Source organism: Mirounga leonina, unplaced genomic scaffold (assembly GCF_011800145.1).
Source record: "Mirounga leonina isolate KUSES-001 unplaced genomic scaffold, KU_Mleo_1.0 Mir_115, whole genome shotgun sequence".
Classification (NCBI taxonomy): Eukaryota; Metazoa; Chordata; class Mammalia; order Carnivora; family Phocidae; genus Mirounga; species Mirounga leonina.
This window is the reverse complement of record NW_023270268.1, coordinates 104,376,442-104,382,986: the sequence shown is the minus strand read 5'-3', so window position 1 is coordinate 104,382,986 and position 6,545 is coordinate 104,376,442. Positions and strand designations below refer to the sequence as shown.

The following is a 6,545-nucleotide window of genomic DNA, read 5'->3' as shown; positions in this document are numbered from 1 at the left end:
AAAGAAAGAAAGAAAGAAAGAAAGAAAGAAAGAAAGAAAGAAAGAAAAAGAAAAGGAAAGAAAAGAAAGAAACCAGAACAATGTAGAAAAGAGATGTTAAATAATTTGGAAACTGGAAGCCAGGTAGGCAGTTATTACTAATTTAGGAGACCTGAATGGAGATGTGTATGTGTGTGTGAAAAGAATGGGGATTACAGCAAGAATCACTGTTTCGTACCACAGGAGCCTGAAGAGTTGAAGGGATCAGTTCCTTCAGTGAAGGTGCAAGGCAGAGCAGAAAGCAAGGTAAGTGGCTGAGTCTTTAAAAAGAGCTGCTATATTTTCTTCTATCCCGAGAAGCCAAGTAATTATCTCTCTCCTACCCCTGCTAAAGTTAAAGGGTTTAGTTTCTGGAAAAGTTGAACAATGGAGGATCTCATCTAAGGATATAAAGCATAAATAAGGGGAAGAGGTAAGTAAGGAACGAAAAATAGAATTTGAATGATAATTCATTTAATAAACACTGAGTCCATAGACACTTCCTCATCCTGGGGCCTGGCCTACTAGCATCCAAGTCAAAATCCCCATGCAGGAAATAGAAGGAAAAACCAAATCAAAAGAAAAAAAAAATTCCTATCCATACCGACAATGGGAGATCCCATCAAACACAACAAAGAGCCTGAGTTCTTCCCTGGGTAAAACTCATCAGTAAACCAGCCCCGCCTGAGAAAACAGGGCTCCAATAAACTCTTAGTGCCTCACTCTTAATATAAATGAGAGGCCAAGGACTACCAACCAGTTGTGAAAAATCTCTAATATAAAATATGAAAATGAAAACATACAGAAAAACAAACAACAACAACAGCAACAGCAAAAACAAGGGAATTTAAGGAGCAAAAATAAAAAAAAAAATTATTTTCCTTAAAGAAATAAGATAAATATACCTATGCATAGCCACAAATCAAAATGCTACAAAAGGGGGTTATTTCAGATAACAAGAAGAATGTCTTAGAAAATTAAAATATAATAGCAAAACTAAAAATGAAAGAAATATTGAAAAACAAAGTTGGTGGTATCTCCCAGAAAATAAAGCAAAAATAGAAGAAAAATAGGACAGAAAATATAAGAAAAAAAGATTAACTCAGTAAGTCCAACATTTATATACTGGGAGTTCCAGATAAAAAAGCACAGAAAATGGAAAGGAAAAATTATCAAAGAAATAAAATAAAACAAGGAAAATTCCCCTAATTAGATATGGATATCCACATTGAAAAGAGCTTAAAGGATCCAACACAAATGAATGGAGAAACAAAGCAAAAACAACTCACATCAAAGTCCATCACTGCAAAATTTCAGAGATGAAGGAGGAGCCTGAAAATTTCCTGGGAAAGAGACAAGATTCACAAGCATAGGTCTGTGTCTAAAAGTACCATCTGCCTTCTGAGCAGCCATGTTGAAAGCAATAAAACAAATGTAAAAATGCTTTTAAAATTCTGATGCATGATTTGCTACCTAAAAATTTAAGTCCAAACTATCAACTACGAGAATAGGAAAAAAATTCCCAATATAAGTGCTCTCAAAAAATTTTCTTCCTCCATATAATTACTGAAAGTTGCTACAGTGCGGTCTCCAGCAAAACAAGATACTAAAGAAGAAATGAAGGTATAATCTATCTTCAAGCTTTCTATCAAACGGAGTTCACAGTTCCAAAGAAGAGGACCCTGGATGATTATCGAATTTATCTGGAGGATATGGATAATTTTTATAGTATCATTGGAAGGGCTACAAAACATGCCATGCACTGTCACCAGAGAAATGAAACGTTTTACACCTCTTGAGCTGTGCTGAGATTGGAGGTGGGAGAAGTGCCATAATTGGACTTCGCATCCTCCACAACAAGGACCAAAAGGTTAACTGTGAAGATTCCAAAAGCTAGGACATCTATGAAAGGCTTTTGGTCAAGCGGTATGATTTTCTGGCCAAACAAACCAACTCCACTTACAACCAAGTTGTGCTGAAAAGGTGGTTCATGAGTCGCACCAACCTGCCGCCTTCATCCTTTCCCGGATGATCTGGAAGATGAAACTTTCTGGCCAGGAAGACAAAAGAGCTATTGTTGCAGAGACTATAACGGGTGACCCGAGCATCCATCCAGGAGGTACCCAAACTGAAAGTGTGCACACTATGCTGAAAACAGCCTCGTGCAGAACCTTCATCCTCAAGGCTGGAGCTAGAGCCTCACCTTCATCCAGCTGGCCCTGTACTCCCCCAAGCGCGGCAGGGCTGTGCTGCTCTCTGCTCCTCTGAAGGGTCCAGAAGTGTGCGGGCATTTTAACAAGGCCGGGAGACCCTGTGCAGCCACACTACACCCTACATGCACTCCAAGGGCCAGAAGTTTGAGCTCACCAGAGTCCAATGGACACACCGTGGTTACAAAAACTGCCCCCAGATCCTGCTTTGTTATTAAAAAGATTTTGGATGCAAGAAAATAAATTAATTACACATTTTAAAATGGATTCATGAGGCCCTTTTTTTTTTATTCTTATGTTAACCCCCATACATTACATCATTAATTTTAGATGAAGTGTTCCATGATTCATTGTTTGTGCACAACACCCAGTGCTCCATGCAGAATGTGCCCTCCTCAATACCCACCACCAGGCTAACCCATCTTCCCACCCCCCTCCCCTCTAGAACCCTGTTTGTTTTTCAGAGTCCATCGTCTCTCATGGTTCGTCTACCCCTCCGATTTCCCCCGCTTCATTCTTCCCCTCCCGCTACCTTCTTCTTCTTCTTTTTTTTTTTTCTTAACATATATTGCATTATTTGTTTCAGAGGTACAGATCTGAGATTCAACAGTCCTGCACAATTCACAGTGCTTACCAGAGCACATACCCTCCCCAGTGTCTATCACCCAGTCACCCCATCCCTCCCACCCCACCCCCCACTCCAGGAACCCTCAGTTTGTTTCCTGCGATTAAGAATTCCTCATGAGGCCCTTTTATCTTTCACATAAAACCACCAGAGATCTTGCTTTTGGACACTTACACAATTGCAAGGCAGATACACACAGCTCTAGAAACTTCGTGGGAAACAAGGAGAAAAACAATGATTTGGGAGAATCTTATGATTACAGACTGGGGGTTCCAGCAGGGTTCCACGTGGTCAAGCTTGACTTCTGTAGCAGTACTAAGAAAACAGCAAGAATATCACAGGGGTGGGAGAGGGCAGTTAGTGCCAGAGGCCCTTGCAGGTATTTGCTGGGGGTGGTGAGCTGTCCCTACCCACACCAAGAGTCCCACCTTACAGTGTTATCTCTGCTACCATAAGAGAAAGCATCCCCTGCCCCCTTTTTTTTATGCATCATGAGCAAAAGCATAAAATCTGCTGTGAACACATTTGACTGAGCCATCCTAGCTTACACATTTGTCTCCTGGATAAAAAAATGTCAGTGAAAATGAGAATCTAGTATTTTCAGCTACTGTACAGCAAGTCAGTCTTTACTTTCCTGCATTGTCCATAAGAATGAGGCTTTCCCCTATCACAGAAAATGCTTCAGATGCTAGGCATGCAAAACTAACAACAAATATCCTTTATATGTGATATCCATGAAATAGTGGATCCAGCACAGGATAGAGGTGAAGAGAATTTGCTGGAAAAGAACAAGAAGTGTGAAGATACACATAGAGACTTAGAGAAAAACCAGGCAGACTGAAGCAGAAGAGTTAGGAATTAAAGTTCTGGGAGGAATTTCACAAAATTCCTATTACAATAAATAGATTCACAGAAATAGGACTGGGTGGAAAATAGGACTGAGAAGTGAAGATTGTGGGAATATTTAGGCAGAGATTTTAAGAAAACTAAGTAACAACAAAAATAAAGGGCAAGTAACTCCACAAAATACCAACAAAAAAGTTGTACAAGAAAGAGAATTTAACAGTAGTGCTCAACTTGGTTCTGAATTAAACAGTATATGCATGACCACAGTAATTTAAAACTGAATACAGCTTTCAACTTAAATGTTAAAAACTGGGTTTGATGGGAAGAGTGGACATGTATTTGTGATAGGGACTTCAGATTATGAGAGGGATTTAAAAGGGCCAACTTCAGTTTCTATAGGTGGAAATCGATACACAATATCTGAAATTTAGAAAGATATGAAAAATAAGTTATTTTGGAACCTAAACACCAGGGAAAATAGCTAAAACACTTTCTGGTAGCATCCACTGGGGGAGTGGAGAACTGCTGGAGGGAGGGATGGACAGAAGACTGCAGTTTTACAACTTCTATTATTACCTTTTTGATTTCTTTATTGCCTTTTGATTTTTTGAGCCATTTCTAAGAATTGCTTTGAGAGAACGTCCTATTTAATCTGTAAAAAAATTAAAATCCTCCCTTGCCTTCACTTCTCTGTGTGGTCCCAGATTCGCCATATGATTTCCAGGACTTGTAAGAAAAACCTGCCATTGCTGGGACCTCAGACTGCGAGTCTCTGCTCATAACCACAGGCTGATAAAGAAAAAATACCTGAGGAGGAGTAAGATGGCAGAGGAGTAGGAGACCTAAATTTCATCTGGGTCCCAGGATATCAGCTAGATAGGAATCAAACCATTCTGAACACCTACGAACTCAACAGGAGATTGAAGTAAAGGATAGCAGCAACTCTCTGAACAGAAAAGTGACCACTTTCTGGAAGGTAGGACGTGCGGAGAGGTGAATCTGAGGCGATATCCGGGAGGATAGGCAGCGGGGGAGGGGGCCTCCGTAAGCCACTACCGACAAGTGATACAGCAGCGGAGCACAAAATCGGAACTTTAGAAGTCAGATCCGCTGAGGGACATCGCTCCAGTGGCTAAGCAGGGGGTGGAACCCTTGCTGAGACAGTGTGGTCTCAGGACCCTTGGGGTCACAGGAAGACCGGGGGTGCCTGAGTGCAGCAGAGCTCCCAGGTATTGGAGAGGAGAAGCCGGCTGCAGAGACCCAGCCAAGCCTTGGGTTCTCAGCTCGGGGTTGCCATAAACCATGATCCGAGGCACAGTTGGGCCACTGCTCCTCCAGCACAGACCCAACAGGCAGCAGATCTGGAGAGACTCCCCTTCCCCCCCCAGGAGGAGTCGCGGGAACGCACTGCAGGGATCTGCTGGGTTTGGAGACTCCACATGGGGTCATGTGCCAGAGATAGAAATGCTAGGTCACAGGCCAGGTGAGCATGGAGTGTGGCTGGATACCGGGGAGACGGGACTGATTGACTGCTTTTCTCTGGGGGCTCACTGAGGAGTGGGGCCCCGAGCTATGGGCTCCTCCGGGATGGAGATTGGGAGGCTGCCATTTTCACTCTCATTCTCCAAAGCTGTATGGAAAGCTTGCAGGGAACAAAAGTTTCTGAGAACAAACCCAAGAGGATTACTTAGCCCAGACCTGGCAAGGGTGGGGCAATTCCACCTCCGGCAAAGACATCTGAAAACCATGGCAACAGGCCCTTCCCCCAGAAGATCCCCAAGAACGGCCAGCCAAGACCAAGTTTACCGATCAATGAGAACAGCAGAACGCCAGCACTAGGGGGATACAGCACAAAGAATTAATGGCTTTTTTCCCCCTGATTCTTTAGTCTTTCAAAGTTAATTTTTTTAATTTTCTTTTTTTTGAATTTTTCTTTTTCCCTTTTTCAACCAACATCTTACCAATCTCTTTTTTAAAAATCTTTTTTATTTTTCATTTTTAGAGTCAAATCCTATCCCTTCATAGTAGTTAACCTTATTTTTGAAATATATATATATATATATATAAGTTGTTCTCTCTTTAAAATTTTGGGATACAGTTTCTTCTAACAGACCAAAATATACCCTAAATCTCTAGTGTATGGCTTTGTTCTAGTCTCCTGCTTGATCATATTCTCTTCCCCCCCTTTTTTTTAATTTCTCTTCTTTCTTTTTTCAACCAACTTCTTATCTTATCAATTCCTTTAATAAAATATTTTATAATTTTCATCTTTAGAGTCATATTCCATCCCTTCATCGTATTTACCTGTATTTTTGTACATATATTTTATTCTTATATATAAGTTTCTTTAAAATGCGGGAGGCAGTTTCTTCTAACAGACAAAAATATGCCCAAAATCTAGTGTGTGGCACTGATCTATTCAGTAGCCTGATCATATTTGATCATATTCTTTTTTCTTTCTTTTTTCTTTCTTTCGCTTTCTTTTCCCCCAGTTTCAGGTCTCTTCTGATTTGTTTAGTGTATATTTTTCTAGGGTCGTTGTATCCTGCTAACATTTTGTTCTCTCATTCATCTATTCTCCTCTGGCCAAAATGACAAGACAGAAAGAATCACCTCAAAAAAAAGAACAAGAGGGAGTACTGACTGCCAGGGACCTAATCAATACAGACATTAGTAAGATGTCGGAACTAGAGTTCAGAATGACGATTATAAAGATACTAGCTGGGCTTAAAAACAACATGGAAGATACTAGAGAAACCTTTCTGGAGAAATAAAAGAACTAATATCTAACCAAGTTGAAATCAAAAAGGCTATTAATGGGGTGCAATAAAAAATGGAGGCTCTAA

General features: G+C 40.7%; 1 pseudogene; it reads left to right on the top strand.

Moving 5' to 3' along the window:
* The first annotated feature begins 627 nt into the window (after positions 1–627).
* Positions 628–2,446, top strand: LOC118001042 (annotated as a pseudogene).
* The last annotated feature ends 4,099 nt before the right edge of the window (positions 2,447–6,545 follow it).